At 38.9% G+C, this 13305-nt stretch overlaps 2 long non-coding RNA genes across 8 annotated transcripts in view; one reads left to right on the top strand and one right to left on the bottom strand.

The window, feature by feature from the left end:
• Positions 1–13305, bottom strand: part of LOC109493380 — a 64151-nt gene that overhangs the window by 2965 nt on the left and 47881 nt on the right. For both annotated transcript variants that reach the window (XR_002737314.2, XR_006588184.1), the window contains exon 7: positions 9629–9714. This is a non-coding gene — a long non-coding RNA (uncharacterized LOC109493380). The remainder of the gene's footprint in view (positions 1–9628; positions 9715–13305) is intronic.
• The window catches only part of LOC111557315, a 211242-nt gene that overhangs the window by 188348 nt on the left and 9589 nt on the right, over positions 1–13305 (top strand). The gene's annotated exons all lie outside the window — the stretch shown is intronic.

The raw sequence follows: 13305 nt of genomic DNA, 5'->3' as shown, positions 1-13305 counted from the left end.
AGTTCCTTGAGGCTTAGGACTATGCCTTGTTTATTATTGTATTGACAGAGGCTGGGACATAGTACTATATATAGTACTAGATATATATCTTGAATGACTGAATGGACCTAGAGTCCTGTGAATTATCCTACACCGTTTCTTTATTCCACAGTGCACTAAGTTCTAGAATTCAACTTCCTGGATTACTATCAAATCCGTTTCTTAGACTTTTTCCCCTAACATGCTTTCTTCTCTAGTTATTGCAATGGTCTTCTTGTTCGTCTTGCTGGCTGTAGGCATATTCCTCTCAAAATTCATCCCATATGTTGGCTCCAGAATTATCTTTCTAAAATATAAATCTGACCATGCCACTTACCTACTCTAAATATTTCCATGGCTCCCCACCTACCATGTTTGTCAAATTACAAAACACAATATACGGGGAAATTCATGCTTTGTTCCTTGCCATGTTTCCACACCCTTCACTTACCTCCCGTACACTCACAGTACACATAAGTCTTGCCAAACTTGGCATTGTTCCCTGAATGAGATGTCATATTTACCACCACCCCTGCCCCCATGTCTTAGTATGAGCTCTTCCTTCTGCTTAGATACCCAGTTCAAAAGTTAACTTTCAAAATTTTTCTCAGGTTTCACTCCCTCAGGCAGAAGTCTCTTGACTCCTTTAGACCAGGTAAGGTGCCCCTCCTGTGTGTTTTCATACAATCTTCTGCATAATTCTTTATTTTAATGTGGGATAGAAACCTCAAAGGGTCCTTGGATACTGACATATATGTACTTTTGAAGGCTGAAAGTCCTGATGTTACCCTATAGCAATTTTATCTTTCCAACTAAATTCATTTCCTTTGAGATTTTTATGATTTGTAAGGTTTAATGATAAAATCTTCTCACATTTTTCAAGGCTGCTTTCCATTACTACAGACTGAATGCTTTCACTCTGCTGAATGTTAAATATCAAAACAGAAGAAAGACCTACTAGTACTTCTCCCTGGAGCATGGCTCTGCGTTTCCTTTGTAAATGTACTCATTCCTCATCACTGTACTCTTATGGGCAATTTTCTTTCCTTATACATTCTCCTGGGATTGCATTCTGTACCTGCCGGGGAAAGAGAACACTGGCACATGGCAGTGTTTGAGAGCTGGCTGGAAAAATAAAAGAGATACTTCACTGAGCAGTTATGCCAGGAAGCACCTTCAACCATGTGTTGGGACTCTGATCTGATATGCTTCTTTTTAATGCAAAAAAATAGAGCTACACAGTGGACCTCACTTCACTCCATTCATTTATAGTTCCCAAATAATGATGGCATTACTAGTTGCTGAGGATACAAAAACAAATAAGGCAGAGCTCTTTTCCCTAGAGGACTTACAGTTTAGTAAGCAGAATAGATACATTTAAAAAAATGCATGCATAAAGGTCAGTGATAGACAAAAATATTCCCCAAAGGCAAGCTGATCAATTTTAAGCAGTGGAGAGAATAAGGAATGCAAGATGATAGCTTTGATTTCATCCATATAGGGTTTGAAGTGCTTATGTGACATTCAGATGGAGCTGGTCCACAGGCAGGTGGCATTACAGTCCTGGCACTCAGGAGATGATCTTATCCTGATAACATAGATTTGGGATTCCCCAGGGGAAAGAAGATATTTGAAGCTGTACAAAAACTGATAGATTAATGGCAACAATATTTAAGGGAGGGATATTAAAGGGGGGGGGGAAATCGTGATCTCAGAGCTTGAGATGGGGAAGAGATTTCAGAAGCCAAAGAAGGTTATTCATGAAGAAAAGAGTGGTCACCAATCAGGTGCCACCAAGAGGTCAATGACAAAGCATCAAGAAGAGTCTATCGGTTTTAGCCATGATGATCAGTGTCTGAACAGGGCAGAATGTAGGACCAGACAACAGTCTGGGAACTGATGCAAGTTAAGGCAGTTTAGATGGTGAATACAGAATATTTGTCAAGTCGTGGCTATGAATGGAAGGAGAGCAACAAGAGAAAAGCTGGGAGAAGCGTGGTCAGAAAATACCCCATTATATTCAACAGTTTTCAAAGATGTGAGAATATACCAGTGCTGAGGAGGCTTCACTGGAGTGGAAGAGATTGAAGATACATGAGAGAGGGAAGAGCTGATAACAGAGCAAGGTCCCAGAGAAACAGGAAAAGAGGCTATCATGCTCCCCATTTCACACTTGGGGTTGGGCAAGGGAGCAATTCATCACAGATGCCTTTATGAAATCTGCCCAGCCCTTTCAGTTGTATCTTGTACAGAGACCTCCGCAAATGTGATGAAGTTACTTTTTACTTCACGTTAGCAAATAAGAAAAATGTTCCCCTGAGTGCCGCACAAGTAGTTCCAAATATTCATTTCTTTAACTAGAACAAATCTCTTTGGTTCTCTCTGGTACTGCCAAGATCACTTAACTGCTGCACTGAGAATGTTCGACCTCCCTCACTTCACTGATCATCCAAAATGAGTTTCCTCTGCATCCCGAGCACAGCCCAGACTCGCTTCACAGTTCCTAAATCAGACCGAAAATCGGGTCACCACTGTAGTCTTTATTAAGTGCTGAGACCTCTCTGATCTTTTTCTCTTACCAATAGTCCATAATTCATTCCTAAAAAAATGCCCTATGAATTCTGATGATCATAAATAATTCTCTCCGTATTTAAAATAAAATCCATAATTGTTTGACCAGCTGTCCATCACCAGTGCGCCGTACTTAAGGGCTGATTTGATTTGCACGAGTGTTTGATATCTCTAGATTGTGGTAAATACATGCCTTCTACATTGGGCAGCATGTCGTATTCTTACGGATCGGTAATATGCACAGTGAAGATTATATTATTGTGCCCACCGGAGGGTGAACAGTTTAAGTTCAAGGCAATTGGAGGGTTTTGTGACATAGCAGTGCAGTGTTTGGGACAATAAGGGCTTTGGCTTCTATTGTTTTCTGAGCTGGAATACTGCTGCTTTGGCTTTAAGTCTGGAAATACCTCTGTCTGGGACTCTCTCTTTGAAACCTCCAGTGTGGGTGAGGTGTTCCTCCTCTGAACTCACATCTCATCTGCACACACAGACAACCGCAGTGAAATTGTTGCACTGTTTTGTCTATACCACCCAACTGGACTGTCTCGTTAACTCTTACAGCACCTGGTCCTAGTGCACTCGCTGGTTTCTAGCAGCCATTTAATAAAATGTATTGAATAGTTGAATGAATGAATGTGTCCAACTCTTGTTATTTTGATTTGGAAAGTTACAAAAATAACCTGCCTAATATGGTGAGGGGCTAACTCCCCACTATGCTGTGTTTTCTGCTACTTGAAAGTCGTGATTCTCTCAGCAGTTTGGAGCAGAAGCCTTCCTATAATTTTGTGTCCTCAGAAAATCCCATATTCTCGGAACACCTAAAGAGATAGTTCCTTGCTCTCAATTTAGTGGGTAATTTTCTCATCCTTCAAATTTTCATAGCCTTTCTGCCCTATTTTTTTCTGCCTGGCATTTCCCAGAATCTGAGACATAATAGTGCTATTTTAAAAAATCATCCCATTTCCTTACTGGTTTGTAATTTACTCGAAGAAAGGGATTGCACTTATTTTATTACCTCCAACAGTGCTTTACACTGCGCTTTGCTTTAGGTAGCGACTAATAAATACTGGTCATGTTGAACTTCATCAGCAACTGCCACTTAAGTGGGGCAGCAAAATGCTAATGGACTTTAATGCAGTGGTGGTAGCTTATGGCGTGGAAGGGGAGCCAGCGCATGGTGCTGATCACTGTGGGCCGATGCATCCTCGAAACAGTGTGTTCCTTGGACTGGGACAGCCAAGTGCTGTGGCCTGGGCCTCCTGCTTGGCAAAGGCTGGTAATGACTGAGCCGATGCATATCCCAACTGGCAGCCAGTTATTTACTAAGCACATCAACATGGTAGTGAGAGAAACTCAACCAAATGGGAAGGACCTACAGAGAGAATCAGGTGCTTTCTAAGTTAACACTTCTTGGAGGAAAGTAAATTCCCATACTCCTTAAATAATAGAATTGCATTCCCAGTTGAGATTTTTCAGGGTTGAGTAAAATAAGTGAGAAACTTACAGGTTTTTTAATGACAAAACATTCCCATTATAGCCAAATAGATAATCTTACCTGAACATGTAAGATTAAATAGTCAAATATCTATGTAAGGGATGGGAGAAAGTAGATTCAAAGTCAATGCTAGGTATTGCCTTTGTCACATGATGTACCTTAGTGTATTTAAAGTCTGTAAGAGTGCATTTCACAGCAACAATTGGATTTCAGCAATTCTTAAAAGAGAGCTTAAAAATGCATTGCCTTTTCATTTGCTAAAAAAAAATCAGTTATCCTATAAAATTGTTCAATATCTGTAGGATTTATGAACAGAAAAAAACCATTCTAGTTATAAAAGAACTAAGATTACAAAAATAAACATGATAGCCAGCTCATCATTTATCACACTTAACAAATTACGGTGATTTAGAGAACTATGGGTTAGAAAATGTGTTCTGCCGAACACTAATTTTTGGAAAACTGAAATTATTTAGGAGATAGAAGTGTTTGTATCTCAAGTTCTGATTATGTAGAAAAACAATCATATTAAGGAAGGATGGCTTTATTAGACTTTGAGACTACGTTCAAGATACAAAAGTACTATTAAGAGGGAAATATTACAACCAAACTCAGAGTTTAATGATTTCTATTGTAACTACAGAAATCACAGATCTATGATCGCTGAGGTAACTGTAGATAATCTGGTTAAAGATTCTTATGCATAAGAATAAGTAGTTAGTTTGAAAGTATCGCCCTCAGATTATTCATTACACAGGAACACACCTTTACAGTAGAGAAATCTGGTAGACACCACACTAAGTGATAAAACCTAACATTACCAATAATGGACAAATGGATACACATTATCTTAACAAGACTAGTTAACCTAATTCTAGTCATCAGGAAACAATAAAGCAAATCCAAATTGAAGAACATTCTTTAAAACACTCTTCAAAGATGTCAGGCTTGTGAAAGACAAGAAAAAAAAATTACAGAGCTATTGTAGATTGAAGGAGAACAAAGAGATGTGATAGCTAGTTGCAATATTTGATCTTTGACTGGATCCTGGGTACAAAACCCCAGAAAGCTATAAGGAACATTATAGGGACAGCAGCAGAAATAGGACCATGGATTGTATATCTGATAATATATGTGTATCAGTGTTAAATATCCCAGGTGTGACAAATTATGTTTATAAGGGAAATGTCTTTGTTTTAAGGTGATACGAGCTGAAATATTTGAAGTGTCATTATGACTGTAACTCTCAAAGTGATGGTTAAGAGAATAGAAAAAATTAGCAAAGTGTTAACAATTAGCGAATCTAATCTAAAATATATTCTTCAGGGGCACCTGAGTGAGTCAGTTAAGCGTCTGACTTTGGCTCAGGTCATGATCTCATGAGGTCTCATGAGTTCAAGCCCCACACTGAGCTGCTGTCAGCACAGAACCTCCCTCAGATCCTCTGTCCCCCTCTCTCCCTGTTCCTCCCCTGCTTGTGTGCACGTGTGCTCATGCTCTCTCCCTCAAAAATAAATAAAAACATTTCAAAAATAAAAATAAAAAATGTACCTTATGTGGGCATTCTTTGTACTATATATTTTTTGACTTTCTATAGACTTGGCATTTTAAGTTAGAAGAAAAAGACTTAGTGGTAGTTGAACTTAAGTTTGAATAAAAATTGCTGGTGTGTAGGTTGGGGGTGGCGCCTGGGTGGCTCATGTCCGGCTTCGACTCAGGTCATGATCTCATGGTTCATGAGTTTGAGCCCCAGCTCAGAGCCTGGGCCTTAGATTCTGTCTCCCTCTCTCTCTACCCTTCCCGCACTCATTCTCTGTCTCTCTCTCAAAAATAAATAACCATTAAAAATTTATTTTTAATTGCCAGGGATATTTATATTTATGAAAAGTGTAAATTCCCAAGGGGCCGCCTGGGTGGCTCAGCCACTTGAGTGTCTGACTCTTCATTTTGGCTCAGATCATGATCCCAGGGTCATGAGACTGAGCCCTGTGTCAGGCTCTGTGCTGAGCATGGAGCCTGCTTAAGATTCTCTCTTTCTCTCCTTTTGCCCCTCTCTCCTGTTCTCAGTCTCTCTCTCTCTAAAATTAAAAAAAAAAAAAAGTAAATTCCTGAGCTCTACTCTCAGACACTCAGTGGGACTGAAGTGAGGTCCACTTAGACTGGAACTATATAAGAATGCATGGATTAGAAGTTTCAGCTTTCTACAATACTATTTATGAATACATTATTGTTCCCTTGATATGGGCCCTTATATCCATCCCTTCACTATGCCAACAGCAGAGCCACCAAAGATGGGAAGGTGCATACAAGTTTCTGGGTTTGCTGGTCTGGGATCATCACCTTGCAAATGAATGCAAATCCCACCATCAGTAGGGTGGGGTACTCTCCTGTTTTACATGCAGGCTCTCATCTGCTTGGGGCCCTCCTCATTATCAGTAACAGTCTTGACTCTGACCTTTTTGGGAGCGTAGTAGAGAAAGCTCAAATGCCAGTACAGCTGCCATGCAAGTGTCCTTTGAATTAGGCCAAATGTGTGCGTTTTGGGTTTTATTAAGCTGTATACATTTTTTAAATGAAGGTATCATTCATACGACATACAGTACATTTATCAAGTATACAATTTTAAAGTGATTTTTCTCCCATTTGCCAAGTTGTGCAAGCATCATCACTATCTAATTCTGGAACATCTTCATCACCCCAAAAAGAAACTACCTATTAGTAGTCAGATCCCATTCCCCACTCCCTCCAGCTCCTACTTTTTCTGTCTTGGTGGATTTGCTCATTCTGGATGTCAGATAGAATCATACAACGTGTGGCCTTTTGTGTCTAGCTTCTTTCACATAGCACAATGTTTTCAAAGTTCATCTGTGGTGTAGCAAGTGTCAGTACTTTATTTCTTATAGTAAAATAATATTTCATTGTATAAATACATCACATTTTATTTATCCATTAATTGCTTGATGTATACTTGTTTTCCCCCCATTTTATGGCTATTCTAAGTAATGCTACTATGACTACTAGTGTAAAAATTTGTGTGTGAACATATGTTTTCCTTCCTCTTGGGTATAGTTTACCCGGAAGGGGAATTGCTGGATCATATGGTAACAACTCCATGTTTAACCTTTTGAGAAACTGGCAAACTATTTTCCAAAGTGGCTGCACCATGTTAAATTCCTACAAGTTTACACGAAATTTCCAGTTTTAGCACATTCTTGCCAACACTGCTTATTCTATGTTTGCTTTATTTTGTTTTTATATAACCATGTGAAGCCGTGTCACATCGTGCTTTTGATTTGCATTTTCCTAATGATTAATGATACTGACCGTCTTTTTATACTCTTATTGGCCATCTGTATATCTTCTTTGGAAAATGCCTATTCAAATCCTTTCCCCGTTTTTTAATTAGGTTGGTTTTTGTCATTATTGAGTTAAAGGAGTTCTCTTTCTCCATCGGACATTAATCTATTTCTCATTTTGTTGCTTGCGCTTCCAGTGTTATATTCAACAGGTTCTATTGCCAAATCCAACATCACGAAGCTATTCCCCTATGGTTTCTTTTAGCTCTTGTATTATGGCATTGATCCATTTTGAGTTAACTTTTGTAGATAAACCAAGTAAAAGTCCAACCTCATTTTTTTGCATGTGGATATTCCAGTTTCCCAATGCTATTTGTTTGTTTAAAAGACTGTCTTTTCTCCGTTGAATGGTCTTGGCACTTCTGTAAGATATCATTTGAACAAGTATATGTGTATTCATTTCTGGGATCTCTATTCAGTTCTCTTGGTCTATATGCCTGTCTTTATACCAGTAGCACACTTTATGCCAGGGTTTTAGCTTTGCAATAAGTTTTGAAATCAGGGAGTGTGAGTTCTTCAAGGATGTTCCTCTTTTTCAAGATCCTTTTGGCTATTTGTGGTCCCTTGACCACAAATATCATTTTTTTTAAAGTTTTTATTTAAATTTCAGTTAGTTAACATATGGTGTAATATTAGTTTCAGGTATACAATTTGGTGATTTAACACTTACATGCAACACCTGGTGCTCATCGCTACAAGCGTACTTCTTCATCCCCATCACCTATTTCACTCTTCCCCCACTCCCCTCCCCTCTGGTAACCATCAGTTTGTTCTCTATAGTTAAGAGTCTGTTTCCAAGTTTTCCTCTCTCTTTTTTTCCCCCATGATTGTTTGTTTTGTTTCTTAAATTTCACACATGAATGAAATCATACGGTATTTGTCTTTCTCTGACTGCCTTGTTTCACTTAACATAATACTCCCTAATTTCATCCATGGATTTTCCTACTTCTGAAAAAAAAATCACTGGGGTTTTGGTAGGGACTGCATTGAATCTGTAGATTGCTTTGGGTGGTATTGATATCTTAACAGTGTAAGTCTTCCAACCCACAAACACAGGATATCTTTCTATTTGTTTGTGTCTCTAATTTCTTTCAGCAACATTTTATAGTTTTAAGTGTATAAGTCTTTTGCCTCCTTGGTTAAATTTATTCCTAGGAATCTTTTTTTTTTTTGTTTTGAAGTTTTATGTATTTTGAGGGGTGGAGGGAGAAGGGCAGAGAGAGCGAGAGAGAGAATCTAAAGCAGACTCTCTGCTGTCAGCATGGAGCTGGACATGGGATGGGGGCGGGGGGGTACTTGATCCCACCAACCGTGAGATCATGACCTGAGCTGAATCCAAGAGTCAGACTTTGACTGAGCCACCCAGGCACCCAGGAATCTTTTTGATGTGACTATGGCCTGAATGTTTGTGTTCTCCCAAATTCCGTATGTTGAAACTACTCCCAGTGCAGTGGTATTTGGAGATGGGACCTTTGGGAGGTGATTAGGTCATGAGGGTGGAGCCTCCATGATGAAATCAGTTTCTTTATAAGAAGAAATAAGAGAGAGCTTTCACCCTGTTTCTCGAATATCCACTGTATGGGGACACAGAAAGAAGATAGCCACCTGTGAACCAGGAGGAGAGCTCTCACCAGAACCCAACCATGCCAGCACCCTGATCTCAGAATTCCCAGCCTCCAGAACCATGAGAAACAAACGTTTGTTGTTTCAGCCACCCAGTCTATGGTGTTTTTGTTATAGCAACCCAAACTAAGAGAGATACCACTCTAAAGAAAATGCTATTGCTTTCTTAATTTCCTTTTGAATTGTTCATTGTTATTGTATAGGAACGTACCGTGTTTTGTGTTTTTAATTTTAATTTTTCCTGCAACTTTGTTGAATTCATTTATGAGTCCTTATAGGTGTGTGTGTGTGTGTGTGTGTGTGTGTGTAATTTTTAGGATTTTCTATATATAAGATGATGTCATCTACAAACAGATGATTTTACTTTCTCTTTCCCAATTTGGATGCCTAAACTTTCACTTTTAAGCCAAAGATTTTTTTGTAGTAAAAATGGAATGATTGTTCACATATCCATTTGTTTTGAATTTATGCTTAAAGTCTTACACATAATTGTAAAAAGAGAGGTTTTGATATTTCTTGTGTCTTTTCAACAAAAGGACAAATTATAGTAAGTACTCACTAGTACCTGATTTGGGCTCATCCACGTGACCAGGTCCAAATTCGGGCAATGGCATTTAAAGTAAACTGATTTAACCTCTTTGGCCAGCAGGACTGGGAAAAAGAAAAGAAAATCTTATTTTACTACCTACATTTCTCCGACTCTGGGCTAGATCTATATAATTGATTCTTTCACATTGACTGTTGACAATTTGATCGGTTCTTTGTGTCCAACATAGTGACAGAACCTAAAACAATTTGGCCTACAAATATTGAATTTGGTAGTGTATGAAATGCAACTCACATCAAGCAGCCACATAACAACAACAAAACCATTAGTACGCCGCAGAAGGAAAATGACACAGAGAAAAAGCCATTTGAGTGATGGGGCAAATTCTTCCAGGTCAACTCCATCTGGAAAATCTTCCTCCACCTAAGATCCTGGGTTCCATGAAACTTTCCGGGGCAACGGTAGAAACTTGGTAATGAATTTGCATAGCCAGGTGAATGTTATACAAATGAAAGTTATATCACCTTGGGCTTTAAGCACTTTGTCCTTCCACAATGCCCAAGTTTGGGAAAATAAGAAATAAAACCAAAAATAGAGGCAAGGATAACAAAAACAAGAGAAATAGAGATCCAGGTGTTTTAATTTGTGTGGTCGATACTGAAAAGTTCTGTCCTCTAAGGATCCTTTGGACAGGTGCAGGGAGAGAATCTAAAAGCTGGTATTTTGTTCGACCCCAGAAAGTGACAAAAAACAAGTTTCCTGAGTTAAAAAATATCACAAGCAGTGTTGTGTGTCCATGTTATAACTCATTAGCAGGTAAGGTAGAGTATTTATGATGTTAGAAATTTGGCTTTCTCTACCATAGGAAATAACGGATTATTGCTACTACTACTGACCTGGCAGGATTTAACTAATCAGCATCTGAAAGAAAATAGTTCAGGTTTGAATTTTCCAAGTGCCACTGAAAAGGGGTTTGTTTATCATAGTAATTATGCTATCAGCATACATTTAAAGAAAACTGCTATGGGAAATTTGATGAAAATGGGCTTTGAACTTTCTTTGGACCCCATGATTTAAGCTTCCTTTTAACAAGGAAATCTACAAAAACCTGAAGCTGCAAAGTGGCATTTTTCCACCCATCTAAATTCATGTTGAGTATTAAGCACTGGTAGAGTCTGAAATGAGGAACAAACAGTCACTTAGCACATATTGCGGAAATATCCCATAAAGATGTAAGAGTCTGCATTAATCATCTGAGTGGGACAATGGGTGACCTTTTCTAATAAGAACTGGAGCATCTAAAGTGAACATTAAATTTCACTGCAGTTCTATTTGCTGTCTATCTGTGGCATTCATCACCGCCGGGATGTAAATGTCCTGAGACTGTTGGAATCTGACAATCACACTTCATGGAGAGGGAATGTTTTGAAGAGCACAGAAAGCTTGTTCACCCCCAAAATTTTGGCAACCTTAGGGCCATTATGGCTTCGTTTCTCTTTCATTATGAAAGCAGAGCAGCTGTTGAGCGAGCAAGGTTAACAAACCTTGGAAAAACATTAAAGTTAATTTGTTTTTAGGGCTTTCCTAAACCCAGAAGTTGGGAGAAGATTATTTTATATGGACCCATTAGTCTTTCAATAGTCAAATCTACAGAGCCACTTCTAAGATTTACTCTTTGGGTTTTAAGTAGATATTATCAAGGGTGGGCATCTGTTTAACTGGCATTTGGAGCCACTAGGGGCGGATGGGTTGGCCTAAAAAGTGCTTTGGACTAATGACCTGTTCAGAGACTGGAGACTCATGAAATCTCAGCTCAACTCCTGACATTTAAAAAGGCTTTGAAATTAACTGGTGAGCAGGGTCGATGTTTGTATAGAATCAAAACAACTGTGGAGAAAGGCAAAGTAAGGATAAAAGGTTACTTGGGTGAATTCAAACTTTTAACTTAAAATCAGTAAATGTAAGTCAACCAAATTTGTGCAGGAAGTATGGAAATAAAATGAGAATGGCCTTTGAATCAGTCACATCTACTTCTTGGCTACCCAGAAGCTATGTGGTCTGCCCTGAACCTCAGTTTCTTCATCTTGAGACTGTTATAATGAATGTGACCAGATTTAGTTTGAATATTAAATATAATAGATATAATAAGATTAACTGTAATAAAGTTATAGAGTCTCATATTTTCATGGTTGGTGATCTATGCAAATGATATTGAGGCCTGTACAAATAGTCTGAGGGAGCAAGAATTTTCAAGAAACTCAAAGAGTTCTTTAGAATAGGTAAAACACTGTTAAGACTGAAGTGATTGATTAAATCTTAAATGGTGACATTTGGGGACTGTGGCAGATGGGCAATAAAGAAGATATTTTTTAGGAGTCCTGTCCACTGCTATTCAAAACATCATGGGTGGGATTAAGTATTCCAAATATGAATGCTAGTGTAAATGGTCTCTATGTGAACCAATTTTCCTTATTGTGGGCCATAAGCAGTATCATCTGTTTCTAGGTTAGGAGTCTAGAAACTCAGTGGCTGATATACTCAGACCAAGGGTGGTTGATATATCAGTCAAAATTGGAGCTGAAGGCCAATTCAGAAGAGAAGGCTGGATCTGAGCCTATGAAAGTTGAGATTTGGAGAGTCAGAATTTTGGGGGCATTCAGGACCAACGGGCTCTATTGAGTGGCTTGCATCAGAAGTCATAAGACCTGTGGGAAACTGGGCGTAGTCTGGAATTATCACCAGCCTATGGTGGGCTGTTTAAAGCTGGTTTACCTCCTTAACCTCCAATCCCTTAATGGCCTCAGATGTTTGCTACAGGCAGAGCAGTTGGATGTTCCTGGACTGTGAGATTTTACTGAGTCCTATCAGGTGACAATGCTCCATCTTGGATAGGGTATGTGGTGGCATCATGTACACAAGGCACTTAGCACAGTGTCACTTAATATAGATTCAGGGAATCTTATTATTCTCAGCACAAATATAGTTGGAGAGACTTGAGAATTTCCACCAGAGATCTGAGAACTTGTGTGTCTGGGCATCCTGCAAGGTCATGAAGAGCTCAGTGTTGAGTGCTTAGTGCAAGGTGTCCTAAGGGATTTCCCAGGAGAAGGATCTATAATCATGGGAACACAACTGTCATTGAAGAGGGCAAATATACTTAAAAATATTTTGATTTATTTTGGTATTTACATTTGTCAGGAAGCAAGAAATCCTGTCCCCTTCAAGGGTTCCTTCTGGCTGGACTAAGAATCAAATTGACATGAGACAGATTAACAGGAGAAAATCAAATTTAATAGCATATATATGGTGAATCTATGCAGACATGGAAATCCCAAAGACAATCAGGCAAAATGAGGTTCATATGTCATTCTGAACTAACGAAAAGGGGAAAGGGGTTTGGGACTTCACAGGAAAGAAATGTAATTCACAGGCAATAAGAAGAAGAGCAGATGTTTGGTAATCGATGTTTATCCTACCACACAGATTGGTCACTCAGATAAAATTTATCTCTGCTAATAACCATTATTCTAGGAAAGACCCCCAATTTAGATTCTTCTCTGTAGTTAAGGGAGGGGCAAAAAATTTCTCTTAAGCCTGCAGGGTCTTGATTGCCTTCAGATCAAAATAATCTTCATGCCAAAGTGGTCCATCTTGGGGTTGCCTGCCCTTGGCCCCTAGAGGGAAGGGGAGCAATT

This window comes from Felis catus, chromosome D3 (assembly GCF_018350175.1).
Source record: "Felis catus isolate Fca126 chromosome D3, F.catus_Fca126_mat1.0, whole genome shotgun sequence".
NCBI classification, from domain to species: Eukaryota; Metazoa; Chordata; class Mammalia; order Carnivora; family Felidae; genus Felis; species Felis catus.
The sequence above is the reverse complement of the archived record's forward strand: the minus strand, read 5'-3'. Positions and strand labels throughout refer to the sequence as shown.